Here is a 14,735-nt window from a genome sequence, read left to right as displayed (position 1 = left end):
CAACAGGATGCAGATGAGCTTCTCACACCTGCCCTTACCCTCAGCAGACGTGTTTCTGAACATCTCACCCCCCACTGCCTGCCCACTGTTCTTCCAAGCTGGCCAAAACCTGAGTGCAAAGAGATTCATGACGACCTGCTGAACCTCATTATCTTTAATCTCACAGATCTCCTCCCCTACCTCCCCTCCCCTCCGGCCTTGTACTGGTGAAGTCTTCTCTTTATCAGGGGATTCTCTTTACACCCTGAACAGAGGCACTACTAATATTGCATGTGGGCTTGAGAAGTTTTCCCAGGAATTTTTAATTTGCAAATAATAGATCTAACAAAATGGGGGCTCAGAATCTTCCTTTCTTGTGACATGTTAGTTTTCGTGTAGGATTTCCACGCCAAAGATTCACATAAAAACTCCGGGCCCAAAATGTTATGCCTTGCCTGTTTCCTGTGTCATAACCCCTCTTCTCACTAGATGAGGTCTTCTGACCCTTCTTATATAATCCACATGTCCTAGGAAGCACTGACTGAACAGTTTCCTGGAAAGAAACACCACATCACCCTTATTGTTACTTCAGGCGTGATCTCCTGTCCCGGTCCTGTTTTTGGTCTGTCTTGGCAACCGCTCCATTGACACCAACCCTGGTAACTATACTGAGGTATTGTTCTTGTGCCTCAGGTACTGCTTTGGTAGATCCAAGTCTCTCTACAAATGGACTTCTGTCTTGTTTCTATCACCACTGTGGGTAGCCAGCCTGCAAGGAGGGTACTGGTGGGCTCCCCTGGTGTGGTGCTCTTAGATGCCCCTGCAGGACCCCAGTGTCTGTAGAGACAATTGCCCCATCCTTGTACCTGCCTAGAGACCACCACCACAGCCAACATCTCTAGGTTCTTAGAGATCATCCCATCTTCTTGTAATATTGTACTTACTCCCTCAGCACATGCCATGGGACCTGTCTGTCCAGACACCAGCTATGCTAGTGGGCAGGGCCAGTCCATGCTTCCTGCACCTTTCTGGTGGCTCCAGTATGTTACGGTGAACCAAAGTGGCAAAGGTCCTGAGTTACAGCCAACAGTTAGTGTCATGCAAAGGGAGAGAAAGAAAGAACACAGTGGTCCTTCCTCTTGGGCTCTGGCTACTCTCCAGGGGTCTCTTTTTTCTCTCTCTCTCTCTCTTTCTTTCTTCCTTTCTTCCCTAAGATTTTATTTATTTATTTGAGAAAGAGAGTGAGCATGGGAGAGAACATGAGCAGGGGCAGAGGGAAGGAGAGAAGCAGACTCCCCTGCTGAGCAGGAAGCCCAATGCAGGGCTCAATCCCAGGACCCTGGGATCATGACCTGAGCCGAAGGCTGAAGCCTAACCAACTGAGCCATCCAGGTGCTCCCAAAGGACTCTTTTCTACCCATCATGTTTTTGGGGTTTTTTGTTTTGTTTTGTTTTGTTTTTTGTTTTGTTTTTTTGTTAAGCACAACAAACTAGCCAGTGTCTCACGGTGTCAAAAAAGAGGAAAGGTACACTGTAGTCTTATAAAATGTCTTATGGATCCATATTCCATGGACCCTGTAAGATTTTCAGTAATGTTCATGCAGTTCAGACTGTGAAGCATGTCTGTGTTAGCACTCATTTTAATAGGATTTGAATGATGACTTTGGGTCCTATTTATATGCTGTAAGGTTTTCATCAGCCTCGTTCTCAAAGAAAGGTCATTTACAGAGCAGTTTGTGATCATTAATAGGAGACAGATCTTCAAAGCAGTTTCTGAATTGAGAAAAATTTCCTGGATGTTTTTGTCAAACCGGCTAACCGTGAGCAGGATTTGATCACTTGAATGTGTCAGTTGTAGACGGGGCTGGCAAGATACTGCTTTAAAATCATTTTTCTCGAAACTGTTTCCTGAAGCCCCTTGTAGCTGGGCCTATTTTAGGGAAGGGGCTAGAGGCAAAACAAACATAGAAGTGGCCTTGATCCAAAGGAGAGGAAGAATGGTGTATAGAGTCAGGACATTGGAGGTGAGCAGGTAGGACTCAGGTAGAGAGTCAGACAGGGCAAGGAGAGAGGCAGGTAGGGTTCAGGTATGGAGTCAGACAGGGCTAGGAGGGGGCAGTTAGGGCTCAGGTAGAGAGTCAGAAAGGGCAAGGAGAGAGGCAGGTAAAGGCTCAGGTAGAGAGTCAGAAAGGGCAAGGAGAGAGGCAGGTAGGGCTCAGGTAGAGAGTCAGAAAGGGCAAGGAGAGAGGCAGGTAGGGCTCAGGTAGAGAGTCAGACAGGGCAAGGAGGCTGGCAGGTAGGGCTCAGGTAGAGTCAGACAAGGTAAAGGAGAGGGGCAGGGTATGGTCCTGGCACACAAGGAACAGAGAAAGCAGGTGATTCCTGAAATGACGGCTGGCCAGACTGCATTTTCTCAGCTCATTCGTGGAGATTTGTCTCCACTTGGTGGACAGTCCCTAACACTGCACATCCACCCTACCAGGCTTCCTGGCTGAAGCCCCACTGGAGCTGGAGTTCTGCCCTTCACCCACAAGACAAGGAATCAGTTCTGTTAGCCACATGATGGGCCCAGGGGGCAGGGGGCGGGCGCCATACTGGAAGGGCAGAAGTCCTCTCTGCTGCACCTGTGCCACTCTCGGTGATGTTGCTTGTGGTAGGGGAGCAGTGTGGAGACCCGAAAGGGGACACATTGCTACAAGCTGGATTCCACTAGAGCCTGTGTCTCTTAGAAGTCCCCCTGTGGCCACTCGGAGGCCATCTTTCCTTGGTGCCCCTCTGCCCATTTTAGATTGGCCATGGGAAAGGGGAAATGCCCTCTATGCTCTGTGGGTATGCTTTGTGAAATTCTTTCCTGGGATGTACTGGCACGAAGCTTGTCCCTCATTAAGAGCAGATGAATGGGATGTTGGGCTGTATCAAGGAACATGTTTAGTAATCATTTCACAAACTATAGATCCCCATGAGGGCAGGACCAGAATCTTATTTGCCTCTGTAACTACATTGTCTGACATGGAATAGTCATGCCAGTGTAAGAAAGTGAATGTAATATAATGTAAGAAATATAAAAAGCTTTCAGTCATTTACTCGAAAAACATTTATTGGAAGCCTACTGTGTGTTAAAGATAGAACACTGACCAAAACAGACAGAAACCTCTGCTTTGGAGCCTATCTTCATCTCGTAGACATTCATCAAGAGCCACATGTGAAACATCTTATGTTCAGTAGTGATAAGCACAGGAGAAAAATAAAACATGGCGGGGGGGTGGCAATCTCCAGGGGTCCCCAGGGGGTGAAGCTGAGGACAGATATCCTCAGTGATGGGTGTAGCTGTTGGCACCACTTAGAGGACAGCAGCATACACGGGAAAGAGTTCCAGTCTGCCGCTCTGAAAAGGAGTCCTTGTGTGTATGCCAGACATGGTGAGTGTGAATTCCCACTGGGGAGCAGGGGTACTGTTATGAAAGAAAGTGGCTCCCTGTGCTGAGCCCCAGGCTGGACAACTGAAGTAGAGCCACAAGACACAGGACAAACAGGGAAAGGGAATTTCTAAACAGTGGATGCAAGTGTCCACCAAGGCAGCAAGGTTAAAAGGAAATGTGGCATTGAAAGGGGAGCTGACAATATGGCCAGTGGTGCTAGAGGATGCACCTCATTGCTGCCTGTGCTCCTAGGGTGGGGGGAGCTGTCACCTAGCCAGCCTTCCTTCCTGAGGCTGGCCATCTCCATGGCATTGCCCACAGCACAGTGGGCAATAGGTGTCTGGAGCATGTGGCCATGCTGAAGACAAGTGAGGGCTTATATGACATTTCTCCTATGTAGATATGCTATTGTTTTTTCTCTCAGTACAGTGGCCGAACTTGGCTCTACAGGGCACTAGCAATGAACCTCACCATTGAGCCCTGTGGGCCATGGCAGTCTTGCACTTGTTTGCAGTCTCTGCAGATAGGGAACTGGGATCACAAAGGTCCACTGTCAGCCTCTCTCCAGGTGTCTCCTCAGGATGGACAGGATACTTTTAGTGGACTCACAGTTCTTGTTCTCTACTTCATGGCTCAATTAAGGTATAAAGTCCTTTAGAAATTGCAGAACACTGTCAAATAAATATAGTAGCACATTCTCCCAACCCTTTTTAAAAGTATATATAATTAATGCCATTTACCAGATTAAGAACTCAGGCTCGAAGAGGTGAAGACCTTGTCATTTGTTTAGAGGTCTACAGACAGTAAAGGATAGAGTTTGAACCTGCATATAGACTGCTGAATCCAGATTTCAGGGAAATCAATGTTCGGTATTCCCTTTGATAGCCAAAGAGACTGATCTCTTCCAACCCTGGGGTTGGAATAAGGGACTCTTGAGTCTGAGAGCTCTGATGCCCAACTCTGGCTGAAGCCTTGAAGATTCAATTCCCTTTTCCAGTGATACAAACCCTTAGACTGAAAAGAACTTTAGAGATGTGCTTGTCTGACCTTCTCACTCACCAAGGAGGAAACTAAGATCCAAAGAAGCAGAGGGATTTGAATCAACTCTACACCCAAGTGTACCTTGGCAAAATTTTGAGGTGGATAAATGTGTCTTTTGTAGCCTGCCATTGCCCCATTCCATACTCCTGTCCCATTATCCTCATCCCAGGGATCAGAAAGGTCAGCCCTAATCTTCTCTGTGGCTCACCCAGGTCTGTCCATTCCCAGAGTGAGGGTCTGTACATCCTGTCTTTCAAAATATGCTCTCCTTTGGGAAGATGTTCATGATATAGTTGTACAATATCTTAGCAACTCTGTCCAGTGGTCTATAGAGAGGCTTATATGATGGTTACTTTTGAGGGTGGAGTTATAGATAATTGGTATCCTCTTCTCTATATTGTTCACTATTTTCACTTTTTTAGAGACTTTTACTAGAGAAAATGTGTTTCCTTTCTAGACATGAAATAATGTGCTTTTAAGGCTTTTTTTTAGCACATTGTCACAACCAAAATTGATCTACTAAACTTGTGTATATTAAAGTATCAAAGATAGATGCTGACAGTCTCTTTTTTGAATTCAACTCAGCATTATAACCTAGTGTAGTTCCTTAAGCCAAACTGAAACTCTAATGTGGAATTAAGACATTCTGGTTTATTGGGAACAGATCTTAGAATGGGGCAGGGTGGGCATTGGTAGGGGGAAAGAAAGAAGCTCTTAAACTCTACTTGGATAATTTGCCCTAAATTAACATAAGATGATTTCTTTTTCTTTAATAGATCTGAACCAAAAAATTCTGTTTTATTTACAGAGGGGAGATTTATACCAGCAACAGTCTCGCTGAATGTCAAAACGATAACAGAGAAAGCCAATTCCAAGCCCATATCTTCATCAGAATTCATGTCTCTGCTCTCTCAATGTCTCCTCTTTAGGTTCTGATGTCTGATAAACACGTGCTCATGAATTACCTAGCACAAATTGTTGATATGTTGCCCCATGTCATGTGGATTTACATGTTCCCAAAGGGACTTACCAGGATAACTTGATTCAAAGGAGTGATGCTAATGAAGAAAATTCTAGGTACTGGACACATAAGTGCTAGAGACAGTTCTTTGCAGATAGACACTTCGGCATTCTCTAAATATATGTATACATGGGGCGCCTGGGTTTCTCAGCGGGTTAAAGCCTCTGCCTTTGGCTCAGGTCATGATCCCAGGGTCCTGGGATCGAGCCCTGCATCGGGCTCTCTGCTTGGCGGGGAGCCTGCTTCCCTTCCTCTCTCTCTGCCTGCCTCTCTGCCTACCTGTGATCTCTGTCTGTCAAATAAATAATTAAAATATTTTTAAAAAAATGAATACATCAGGTTGATATCATACTGTGTTTGGTTAGTCCAGATCCTTTATCTGCTTATTTTCCATGCTGATGTTGGAAAAATTGAGGTTCAAGATACCGTAAAAGAAACCTACAAGTAACTAAACAGGTAGGTAACAGCTGTCAAGAATCTTTAAGCAAGTAACCAGCTTACCCTTAGGTCACAATGAACCATAGAGAGAGCTGATCAGAATCAGGAGATAATTACTTGCATTATTGTAGAATAACCTCATTTGGAGCTAGAGAGATCAAAGAACTTTTGAGATCATCAAATCCAACATCTTAAATTATAGAGGGAGATGAAACATAAATTTACTGAAATATTAGCTAAGAAGTAGAATGGTGCAGTGGCAAGAACACGAGATTTGGAGCCTGATAACATATATACAGAGATTTAATTTACTATGTGTAATCAGTGGAGAACTTTGGGAAGGTTATTTAAACCCACATCAGTCTCCCCTTCTCTAAAACAGGCATGATAATAGCTAAATTAAAAGTCACAAGGATGTGACTTAAAAGTCACATGGAATGAAAAAGACACAAGGATGAAAAGCACAGCACAGGGATTATAGTCAATGGAACTGTAATTGTGTTGTAGAGGGACAGAGGCAGTTACACTCCTGGGGAGCATAGCATTACACATGGGCTTGTCACATCACTGTGTTGTCTACCTGAAGCTAATGTAACATTTTGTGTCAACTGTAGTTCAGGTGTTTAAAAGTTATCGTAAAGAAAAATGCAAGTAAAATGCTTAACATTATGACTGACACAAGGTAAGTAGTCACTTTATGTTTTTAAAAAGGGACAGAAGGGGACAGAAGGAGAACTAGAGGATTACTCAGTTTTTAGTGCTGTTTTTTCCCTCAGCCATGGAAAGTTCATAGCAGAATTACTTGCAGGAACCTTTCCAAGCACATATGCCATCCCCGCCTATTCATAACAGAGTCAGACTTGTACTCCCAGGACCATACCCGGGGCGCACGGTGAGTGATGGTTTGTGTGTGTTGGACCCAGGTATGGACACCAAGAAAGGATGTGCACAAGAGTATCAAGAAAGGTGTGCCTGACCTACAAAAATTAGAGTGCAGCCAGGGTCAGGACGCTGAGTGTGAGCCCTAACATGTAGATAGGAGTGTGTGAGGGCGTGTGCACTTAGGTGTTTGTATGCATGTGTGTGTGCATATGTGCACACGCATGTGTGAGCTTCTAAAGGGGACAAATGTTGGTGCCTCAACCACACTCCCTTTCCTGGGCAGGAGCCAGTTCTGCCTCCCGAGGGGTATTGCCAGTACAAAGGTAGAGGTGCAAAGGCTATTAACTCTTAGAAATGCCCGGTAATAATTACCATCATAGATCTGCTCACTCATTACAGAACCTAATTTGATAGCAAGCTCAGAGGAGGGAGGCACGTGAGCAATTTTGGCACCATCCAAGCTGATACTGCAGCTCTGGCTGGAGGAAGAAAAAAAAATCTTCCATCTCCTGATGAACAAATGCCAGTCCCCAGTTTTCTGCTAAATTCCACTTCTAACAAGTAGTGGGGGCTGTTTAGTTGGTGTCCTTAGTACATATTAACAATAAATAAAGCTTCAATAAATATGCAAAGCAAAAACTAATTTAAATTGAAATTTGTGTCGGGTGGGGTGAGAGAGAGTCCCTTACACCATAAAGTGATTTAGGATATATTACCTCGGGCATCTGCATTACAAATTTACCTCTCATTACAGCTCTGTTAACGGGAAAAGGCAGCTTCTCAACAACATTCAAGACAGAGTTTATTAGCATAAATTTGCATAATAATTAGCTCTGCAGCAAGCAAAGGCTGTCGTGTCTTTCAAACAGGCAACTTTCAATGTCAATTTTCTGTGCTCCGCTGCATGTCCCTGTTCTGTCTAAAGCTCCTGGAGCCCCTTGGCCCTGCTTCTGCCAGTTGCTAAATTCTCTCCTACTGGTCGATTTAGGCTCACGATTTCATAATTTTCCGCAGAGCCCCTGGGTGTAAGTGGCTGTCTGGTCACCTGGGGACATGGGTGACCGGCAGCCCAGCCCCAAGTTTTCCTGCAGGTGGACAAAGGGACATAGTTACACACACTCACTCTCCACTCTCAGATGTTAAAACACTATGGAGAGAACTAGCCTCCATGTGGTTAATTCCTAAAGAGGATACAACCCAAAGTAATGTTCAGTTGGTTTTTGGAATGCATAAATCCATGTCGTTTGTCGCAGTTTCCTTTATAATTATGTTGTGTCTAAGCTGATGTTATAATTAGCTCCCATTGCCTGGGCTCACGCTGGCTGGGTGGTCGGGGCAGGCAGCGGAAAGGATGAGGCTGATGCTGTGCCAGGCATTAACTTGGAGGGCATGGGCTTTGGCTTGATGGGTGTTAGTCCCCAGGACTCTGTCAGGACCAAGAGGTGGGCAGGTGAGGTCACACCTGAGCTCCCATATTTCGGCAAGCACAGGGGCAGTCACCAATCTCCTGAAAATCACCGCACATCCTTGCCCAACAAACCAGGCTCCTTTCCGCCCATCCAGGTGAATAAGGGTGCTCCCTGCAAAAGGAATGAGGAGACAGAACAGTGGTTCTCCCTGCAGTGCACACTCTCAAAAGGCCAGACGAGACAGGGTGTTTTTAAACATACCCTGATATGTTTCATCTGCAAAAAAAGAAAATCTTTCACTTTGGTGTGTGCAAAGTACTGCACAAGACAGGCAGCATATTCAGCGCTGCTCTGATCCTACCAGAGATGATGGCTCTGCCCCATCCAAGCACAGCGAGATGGGCTGGGACAACCCAAAGTTTTATTGTGCTTCAAGGGAACAAATGCAGAGCTCAGATATCCAGGCATTTCCACAACTCAGCCAGGAAAACAAAACAAAATGAAACAAAACAAAAAAAAACCATTATATATATATACATACATATATTATATACATACATACATACATACATACATATATACATATACATACATATACATCTATGTGTGTGTGTGTGTGTGTGTGTGTATATATATATATATATATATATATATATATATGGTTCTTATCAGCTCAGAAAAGTGTTTTGCAATATGTGTGTACATGTGCTCATGTGCTACAGGCATATTTTGTAAAACAGGTAGCCATGATCCCTTCTCACAAGCAGAATAAGAATAAAAATGTGATTTGTTGAGTATTTTCTACATTGAAAACCTCTTTTTAAAATCTCTGTATTGTATCTATGAGGGGCAACTCTGGTATTACTAGTAGATAAGTAGTATTCATTATATACTTAAATGCAGAAAGTGAGACTTGGAGACCTCTCTGATTCTGAGGCACAACGTTTATTAAAGGAATAGCAAGGACTTCTAGAAATCACTGGCCCAGGACTCTGCCCTGTGCTGTGTGATGGGGGCAAGTCACTCTCTGAACACCTCTTTCTCAAACGTAAACTATAGACAGTACTGAGATGTTAGAGCTAAAACACATGCTTTATTTAGTCCATTAGCTACTCATTTGTTAAGTGGTGGAGAGGGTGCTAGACTCTTTCAAAGTTTTGCTAAATATCTGAATTCCAGAAAAATGCATCAGTTAACATTCATTAAAAATTCTGGAGACTTTGCACTCATCAGACTCCTATAAAATCATCTATTCTTAAGATCCTGCAAATCCAAAAGTAAATATCTTCATTATGGAGCCCAATCCTCTCATTTTATAAGTGGGAAACAGGCTCAGGAAGGATAAAATATTCGTCCAAAGTCACAGAGTTAGTAAATATTTAAGTCAAAATTGTGCATATGGTGCAGACCTCTGTCACCAATCACCGCATTCCTGAAAGAACACTGTGTACTGGGGGCACCTGGGTGGCTCAGTAGGTTAAGCATCCACCTTTGGCTCAGGTCATGATCTCAGGGTCTTGGGTTCAAGCTCTGCATTGGACTCCCGGCTCAGCAGAAAAGTCTGCTTCTCCCTCTCCCTCTGCTGCTGCCCCTGCTTGTTCTCTGTCTCTCTCTCTCTGTCAAATAAATAATTAAATTTTTAAAAAAGGAACTTTGTGTACTGAGTTAGGATACTTATTCTGGAATGGGCAAAATAAAGTTATACAGTAAGGAGATCGCAACCTACTGGTGGGGGTATGTGTTTCTTGCATGGTGACTAAAATGTTCTAGAATTAACTAATGGTGATGGGTGTCCAAGTTTGTGAATATGCTAAAAACCACTGACTTGTAAACTTCAGAATGGTTAATTTTGTGTTATGTGAATTATATCTAAATTTCCAAAAACCTACTATGACAATCATTCAAAATGCTATTAATTTTTTTTTATCTAAGGAAATAAATGGGAGACTAAACATGTACTATAATTGAAAAACAATGTCAGCATAATCCTCCTATGAATTTTAGGGAGGAGCAAAAGCATTTAGGAAAGGGAAGTAGAAAAAAAGGATGCAAGTAACCCCACCAAAAGAAATTCATGGTGAATTCTACCTATGGGATATCACTCAAAGGAAAATTCATTCTTATCCTTACTCGACTTACTTCCAGGAACTGCACAGTGGTCAAAGGTGGAGTAAGTTCATAAAACATAAACTATATTTTGGAACTGCTATATTATTACCAACTAGGAAAGCATAATTCACTAGAGAAGAATTAAGTGCTAAGTTCAGTGCTAAAGGGGTGAGTGAACTCTTGAGTATAACGTTGGTTTGAAGAGAGGACAGAGCAGTGTGCCTGGAATGATCAGACGAGTCTCCATAGTGGGCCTGGGACACGTTACTAACATGTCCTCTCCCTCAACAAAGACATTTTGGTTCTAAGTGCCAAAGAGTTTATTTATTTATTTTTAACTTTGAGCAATCTCCACATCCAACACGGGGCTTGAACTCATGACCTCAAGATCAAGAGTCACATGCTATTCTGACTGAGCCAGCCAGGCACCCCAAAGGGTGAGTTACAGAGACAGGGACCTTGACTGAGTGTTGGGATCCGGGTTTCCCCGATGCAAGAGAGCGGAGGCAGAGACAACGATTCGCATGAAGACAGACTGTTTGTGGAAGTGATCCCAGGTGACAGTTGTGGGCGATGGGGAAGGGCGAAACTCAGGAGAAAAAGCCAATACAAAAGAGAGATGTTGACTTAGTCTCTAAACCTAAACTGAGGTTCAGGTGAGGTTCAGCCCTGCAGTTCTTCTAGGGAACCCTGTCAGTGCACCTCAGGGTTACCTGCCTGAGGGGTGGAGCGAGAAGAACACACCCTCCACCTCCACCGCCTCATTTGTTCTGGGCTGCTCTGTGGCTTGTGAACTTGCTCCCACTCATGTTAGTGTCTGGGCAACTAGAAGGTTCCCAGAGGCACCGCTGAGCCCTGGGGCAGAAAGGCAAGGTGCAGGCGAAGCGAAGCACTTTTGTGTACACCTGTAGGAAGCTTCTCATTGCAGCATTGGCTAAAATAGAAAGTGGACAGAAAGAATGTGATCTGGGTCACAGCAGGTGTCAGAGACAGTACGTTCCCATAGACCTCTGGGGCCAAAGAGAAGCAATGCCAAGAGAATTTATTAGCAAGATTCTAACAAGGGGAACCCAAGACCTCACAGGAGATGTATGTGGTGCGGGGAGTTCTCAGCCCTAGTCAAATCACTGCCCTCAAAACTGAAGTCAGTACTCGTCCTGCCACACACACAAGCCATTGCTGAATCTAGAGTGCATGCTCTGTAAAGAGAGGTGTATGTCAACTTCATTAACCCCGTGCCTGGACGTGCATTGCTTGGTGCCGGCCACACAGCAAAGTCCCAGTAAACATCTAGTGAGCATGAAGTCAGAGGGAGGAAAATGAAATATCTTCTGGTCTCGACAGCTTAACCCCCAGCAATGCTTTTGCCAGCCAATTACAAACAATAACAATAAAAAGTTACCGTTTATTGACCCCAGTACAATGCTATGTACTTCATATACGGTATTTCATTGAAACCTCACAAAATCCCTTAAAAGAAGAGCAAGGAATAACCATACCTGCTTTGTGAATAAAGAAACAGTCTTAAGATAGCGGTCCAAGGTCACAGATGGTGTCCAGCACAGTCAGAATTCAAAACCAGCTTGACTTATTCCAAAATGTATATTCTTAAATATTAATCTATCTTCCATCCCATGCCATCTATTCTCTACATGAATGACTCCAGTAATGGGAATCTCATTCATTATTTGCCGAGAGAGCTTGTTCAATCTTTACAGAGCCCTCGGGGCCCTACAGAATAAGTCAATCCACATTCTTCCTCTCAATATGCAAATCCACTTGAAACATCTATATCTTTCTAGAACTCATTTCAAATGATAATCTTTCATTTTTCTAAGACCACCAGGTAACAGATCTATGTGGCTTCCTTGACATCTGGCCCCAGATGTTTATGAGGGATTTGTGCATCATATTTGAGCTAGTCTGCAAGACCCCTGAATTCCTTTCTGATTCTAGTACACAGGTGGCCCCTGTCTTTACTCTGCTTAGAGGGAGGCTCAGAGTTCTAGAAACTCTACCTAACCGTATTTCTGGTATTTGTTCATTACAATAGATTGCTGTGGGTTCTACCGCCCTTTCAGGCGGAGAAGAAATTGGAAGCCCTTAGCTTGAGGGAGACAAAAGCAAACTTTGCCACCTAACTTTAGCCCCGCTTTACGAATGCTCTGGGGAGCAGGAAGCGGCGAGCTGGGGACAGTGCATAATAACCAACACTTCTGTGGGACTCTTGAGCCCAGGATCCCTGTGAAAGCCAGCCAGATTAGACGGCCTTGAGGATGATGATTGATAGAACACTCTTGTGTTCTAATTTGTTTATTTACTCTTAGAAAAATATGAGTAACAGAAAATCTGGCTGTATCCATGGTCATTCATCGTTACCCAATCTCCATGCAACCCAAACTTCTACGTGCTGTAAAGGCTGCTACAGTTGGAAAGACAGCCATCTGAAACTGTCTTTAATTCCCTTTCAAAATGACCAACAGCGAACGACAGAGTGAATAATCATACACAGAACCTGCCCCATCCTACACGCCAGCACTGCGTCATCTTAGAGGCATTTTCAACTCACAGACAAATGGGGTCTATAGCAAATACTTCGGGACAAGAGAATCGAGAGAGAAAGGAAAAATGCAGAAACTGGAACCTCCAAGATCCCCTGCTCCTTGCTGTCAGCCTCAGAAGCATTTCGTCAGACAGAACAGAGGAATGCAGCAGGCATCCTTCCCTCCCTCTCTCTCTCTCTCTCTTTCTTTTAAAGTAGCCACGAGGATGCAAAATGTTGACATTGACAGATACCAGAGGTGACTGTAGGATCAATATTTCTATGACACTGTCAGGACTGGTTTGGTAGTCTGCTATGTGCTCATCAGACTTGTATTATTAGGTCCTAGAGAAGTCAACTTCCTCCAAAGACTGGGCCTGAAAACAGGTTCATTGGGTCTCAGAGTCTCTCCTTAATAGAGACACAGGGGTGGACAAGGCTGTGTAACAGGTGAATCTCTCATTCTTTCTATGCCTCTCTAGATGACACTTCTCAAAGTTGCTGGGGATTCGGAGAAAACTGGAGGATATTGTTGAATCCTGTGGGGATGTGAAGGTTGCATCGAAGGCCTGGGTTTGCCACTCTTTGCCGCAGGCTCTTCTGCTCCAAAGCTGGACACCCTCACTTACTACACAGACTGCTTTGTTAGCAATGTTGTCTCTCACACCTGAGGCCCTAGAAGGCTTGGTCAAGAAAAGACATGACCCATTTTCTCTGGAGATTCTGACCACTTAACAGGGAGGAGGAGATTCCTTAGGGCAAGTCCAGGAAACTGAAGACTCCCATTTCCTCAAGGGGGAGGCACTCTTGACCTTGGGGAGCAAAAGAAAGCAGGAGATAAGGTCCAGGAGTGTGGGGCCCTCTCGAGGCCTGGATTCTTCCTGGATGTATAAATCACATCCGTGTAGGAACTGGAAGGAGCCGACAACAACCGAATCTGCCTCCAAAATCCCAACCATGCTGTAATTTCTTTTGTTATTTGAATTATAAACCTAACGCATATTCACTGAAATACCTTGAAAAACATTAAAAAATCTATTGTAAAATCTATAATCTCTGTCTCTCCCATCTATACTGATATTACTACTTTTTAGAATTTAAGAGAAATTCTGTATTCTTCCCATAATTTATTCTTTGCATCTAAAAATGTATATAAGGGGCGCCTGGGTGGCTCAGTGTGTTAAGCTGCTGCCTTCGGCTCAGGTCATGATCTCAGGGTCCTGGGATCGAGTCCCGCATCGGGCTCTCTGCTCAGCAGGGAGTCTGCTTCCCTCCCTCTCTCTCTGCCTGGCTCAGGTAGAGAGTCAGAAAGGGCAAGGAGAGAGGCAGGTAGGGCTCAGGTAGAGAGTCAGAAAGGGCAAGGAGAGAGGCAGGTAGGGCTCAGGTAGAGAGTCAGACAGGGCAAGGAGGCTGGCAGGTAGGGCTCAGGTAGAGTCAGACAAGGTAAAGGAGAGGGGCAGGGTATGGTCCTGGCACACAAGGAACAGAGAAAGCAGGTGATTCCTGAAATGACGGCTGGCCAGACTGCATTTTCTCAGCTCATTCGTGGAGATTTGTCTCCACTTGGTGGACAGTCCCTAACACTGCACATCCACCCTACCAGGCTTCCTGGCTGAAGCCCCACTGGAGCTGGAGTTCTGCCCTTCACCCACAAGACAAGGAATCAGTTCTGTTAGCCACATGATGGGCCCAGGGGGCAGGGGGCGGGCGCCATACTGGAAGGGCAGAAGTCCTCTCTGCTGCACCTGTGCCACTCTCGGTGATGTTGCTTGTGGTAGGGGAGCAGTGTGGAGACCCGAAAGGGGACACATTGCTACAAGCTGGATTCCACTAGAGCCTGTGTCTCTTAGAAGTCCCCCTGTGGCCACTCGGAGGCCATCTTTCCTTGGTGCCCC

This window comes from Enhydra lutris, unplaced genomic scaffold, assembly GCF_002288905.1.
Source record: "Enhydra lutris kenyoni isolate GAN:26980312 unplaced genomic scaffold, ASM228890v2 scaffoldscaffold34, whole genome shotgun sequence".
In the NCBI taxonomy this organism is placed as follows: Eukaryota; Metazoa; Chordata; class Mammalia; order Carnivora; family Mustelidae; genus Enhydra; species Enhydra lutris.
Note: the sequence above shows the minus strand (reverse complement) of the source record.